A 5,000-nucleotide genomic window follows, 5' to 3' on the forward strand; every position below is an offset into this window, starting at 1 on the left:
CCTTACCAAGGAATAGTCAGAATCCAGACTTCGAATAAAAATTGACCCTTGGAATAACTCTACGGGTTATACAACGACCGTTTAACTACAGCCTCTGGCATCTATGAATAAAATTATAGTTGACTTTCATAATTACCTATTTTAGACATGCCAACCTTCGGTGCGTTACTCACCAGTTTAAGCAAAAATGAAAAAACCTTAATTATGAAAATGGACCTATATAAAATTACTGCAGCTGAGGTAACAATTACTTTTAATTTAATATGTTTAAAAGATGGTTTACCTCCAGAATAAAGATAAAAATAACGAAATAATAATAATAAGAATTTAATTAAGAAAATAATAGAAATTAAATATAAATAAAATTATAGTAATAAAAATAAAGATGAAATTAATTAATATGAATATCGAAATAATAATGAAAATAAAATAAATAAATAAAAAAAATATGAAAAAGTATAAATATACATACAATTAGTAAAACGATAATAATAAAACTTTTAAAATACAAAATAATAAAAATATAAATATAAATATGAAAATAAAAAAAACAAATAATTGTAATAACCGATAACAAAAATAAAATTATAAACATAAAAGTAAAAATAATATAAAATATAATGATAAAATAATAAAATAAAAATAAAAAACATAAAAATATAAATAAAATTAAAATTACTATATAAACAAATTAGAATATAAATAATAATAATAACTATATCAATTAATAATAACAATAATAATAATAAATAATAATAATAAATAATAATAATAATAATAATAATAATAATAATAATAAAATATAAAATAAAAGAAAACCAAAAAAAAATCGTAAATAAAATAAAATATATAAGAATAATTTTGAAAATAAAAATAACAAATAAAAATAATAATAAAAAAGAATTAATATGATAGAAATAATAATAAAAACAATAAAATAATTATAATAAGAATAAAAGTAATTAAAACAAAAAATAAATAAAAAAATAATTATAAATAAAAGTAAAAAAAAATAAAAAATAAAAATACTACTACTACTACTACTACTACTACTACTACTACTACTACTACTACTAGTAATAATAATAATAATAATAATAATATAATAATAATAGAGATAAAAATCATAAAATAATATGTAGTAATAATTTTGAAAAGAAAAATAAAAGAAATAAAAATGAAAATAAAAATAAAAATTAAATAATAAAAAAATTAAAAAAACAATAAAATAATTAATAACTAAAAGTAATTTAAATAAAAAATAATAATAATAATAATAATAATAATAATAATAATAATAATAATAATAATAATATAATAATAATAATTTCCGGAACCAGTTACACCTTAACTCAACTCGGGGCACACTTGAAAAAATCCGAAAGCAACCAATCCAGTGGTTAGCAATGGACCTGATTAAAACAAATATTCATAAGAATTTTTTTTTTTTTTTTTTTTTTGCTCCCCAAATCAACAAAGACCTACCGTGTTTCCAGCTTCAAAGCCCCATTCTCGAAAGATCGAGCAATGCCCGACGTGTGACTTCGAAGAGTATCTAGTCGTAATAACGACGCTTAAAGTAAATGAAAGGAGGAAATGATAAAAAGTGAAAATAATACTTCTACCTGAGCTGGGTAAAGCCCATCATCACTTCGACTGCAGCTTCTTCAACGAAAACCTGACACCTTTTACGTCCCTCGTCCCAATTCCACGGCCATTTCTACTAATACTCTCCTTGGCTGTTCCATTCTCCCCTCGCCGCCTTATTTCCCCTTATCTTGTCATTAAAGCTCCGGTTCTTCGGCAATCTCATCTTCTTTTTCTTCCTCCTCGAGTCTTCTGCTTCCTTCAAATGCATTCCTACATGCAGCAATTGCAGCGCAAGGTCGTAATCCGCCCAATTGACCCGGGCCCAGCCGCCTCCCCCGCCCCCCGGGGGCCATTGCCCCTTTAAATGAAATGCATTCCAATCCCATTACGGAGAGCTTCCAGCGTCGACACCTAAATGGTCCAGCATCTGATCTCGTTCGGAAAAAGAGCTGGGTATTTTATCTATTCATTTATTTTCCGACGCCCTGGCTCCATTACACTCGCCTGACTAACGGTGTTTTGGGGTAGGTTTTGGGGTTATCGTGATTATCTCCTGCGCAGAAACTGATAAAAAATAACTATCATTCGCAAAAAAAAAAAAAAAAAAAAAAAAAATTGGATGACCGTTTAACCAAAGTTACCTTGCATCCAGATAACAGTCATGGTCAAATTTTGACAATGACCTTTCGCCCCGCTCTGATCATTAATAATATTATTCAAAGCGATAATAATCTCACCAAATGATATCTTGTTAATATTTTCCTTCATCATCTCTCCCCACAAAACGGCAACGAAGGAAGGAAGCAAAAAGCCCCTTTCGACAGCACTCATCAGTGACACTGAGGTAATTCGACACAAGCGTGTTTGGCATAAAATTGAGAGAACTATGAAAACACGAATAAATTCGATACTAAAATGACCTCGGTTATCAAAAAAAATCCCACTAAATATTGCGAACGACATCTGTATTTTCTCTCTCTATGGTTCCTGTTCTCCTCTGTACCGCTGGCAGTCATCCGCCCACACCCGTACCCTTTGAGTCTCATAATCGATCACAGGGAGGGAGAGAGAGAGAGAGAGAGACAGACAGATAGAGAGGTATTGATTTAGAGAGAGAGAGAGAGAGAGAGAGAGAGAGAGAGAGAGAGAGAGAGAGAGAGAGAGAGAGAGAGCACAATCCTGATATCACAACGCTGAATATATAAGGTGACGAGAGATGAGAGTAAGGTTGGTCCACTCAAATGTTAGGGAATACGAAGATTAAAGGACATCAAATAACGATGTCAATCTGTAGTTACGTGTATTAGAGGAAATGTCAGTCTTAGCAAATAATGACAGGTTAAAACCCATAGCTGATAAAAAAAAAACAATATCATTATGGTAAAATCACTGTCAATCAATTTATGAACCTTCTAATTGGTAACTATATATCAGTAATAGAAAACTCCTGAGAGACTATAGAGCACTAAAATTCAAACACATACACTCATGTGTATATATATATACATATATACATACATACATACATATATATATATATAATATATTATATATATATATATATATAGATATATATATATAATTGAGAGAGAGAGAGAGAGCGAGAGAGAGAGAGAGAGAGAGAGAGAGGGAGGAGAGTAGAGAGAACATGCTTCCTCAATAATCGATCTGGGAACTCTTAAGAATATCCTTGAACTAAAATTCACACAGAAATGTACCTTTTCAAGTTTGCGACTTTCTTTGTGCATTCAGGGTCTGGGACTCAAAGTTGATCGGTGCAAGATTGTGATGTCCCTGTTAATTAAACAAAGCTATTCAGTCGATAAAGTATCTATACATTTGTCTACGCTCTAACGTTTCATCGGTTCTTCTTACATGAATAACATCATGTATAATATTGGCATGTGTATATACTCAAGAGAACTATGTACTTCTCAGGATATATATGTATGTATGGACACACATATTATATATATATATATATATATATATATATATATATATATATATATATATATATATATATATATATATATGAAGCGTTTAGACGACGTTTATGAAATCCAATATTTTGCCAGTCACAATTATTGCAGCTAATTTCAGCAATATATTTAAGCAATTTTTCGTGGACAATACTCACTGGATAAGTGAAACATACCACCTTAGTAAACCAAAGATTGTGTACCCAGGTTCCTGCACCTTTATGAACCGTGCAAAGACACATCATAATTATGCCAGCTCTTCTCAATAACAATACAATACAAAAATACCATTCCCACTCTTCTAAGAGATGAGGAAATCAGTAAAACTACCGACCTTGCAAGGTTTTCATTTCTATACCACGAACATTTACTGGGTAAAAATCGGAAGGGTTGGGGATAAGGTAATAGAGGTCTTGGCTCTTTAGAATGCGTCTGAATGTGACTCCAAAAAGAAATATATGGAATCCAATTCATTCAAGATGAGAAAGTTGACTGTTGTGGCATTTAGCGTGACCGAATTGAAAGGCCACGGCGCTCAGGACTGGAAATGACAAAGTGTAATTTTGTTTAGGTAACTAGAAATTAATAATAAATAAAGGGGGCAGTGCTTCTTGTTCAAATAACACTGTTGTGAACAGATCGATAAGTACTGAAACCTTACCTCATGGATTGTGGGAGATGTATTGCGAGTGATAGGAGAAGAAACTAACAGCACAAACTGAATGAAACAGAATGAAAGAGAGAAAAAAATATCCAAACGATTTTGAATATCAGTCAGCCTGAGTTCGAAAAACGAGAAAGGATGGCTGTCCTTGGTGAGATAATGCAATAGTAGGTAAGGTGATCAAAACGTTGGTATATCATCTCATGAGTTTGAAGAACTTGGGGTCAATGTTCTCAGAAGGAACTTACCGGTTGGGGATCCATGACTTCCAATTGTGAGTATTGATGAAAATACCTGAGAAAGAAACAACACTCAGATAAGGAGGGAAAATGTCTCTTAATTATTTGCCGGCAGAGAAGAGTTAGAATAAGAAGTTGACGGCTGTGATGGTGGGAAAAGAGAGGCTGATTTTGTTGACTAGACGAGGGTTTGCTTTGCACTCAATAGTTCTTTGATAGTTTTACGAACGGAATGGATGACAAAAGGTAAGGGAATGAGAAGGAAGGAAGAAGAAAGGAAGGAAATTATTTATAAGATGAAATAGTTAAAAGGAAATGCTAGCAAGAGGGAGGTTAATAGGATAAATGAAAGCCAAGGAAAACCAAACAGGAAGACGTATGTAACAGCCTGCAATGAAGCATATATATCTATATATATATATATATATATATATATATATATATATATATATAATATATATCTATATATAATATATCATATATATATATATATAATATATATATATATATATATATATATATATA

Source organism: Macrobrachium nipponense, chromosome 15, assembly GCF_015104395.2.
Source record: "Macrobrachium nipponense isolate FS-2020 chromosome 15, ASM1510439v2, whole genome shotgun sequence".
In the NCBI taxonomy this organism is placed as follows: domain Eukaryota; kingdom Metazoa; phylum Arthropoda; class Malacostraca; order Decapoda; family Palaemonidae; genus Macrobrachium; species Macrobrachium nipponense.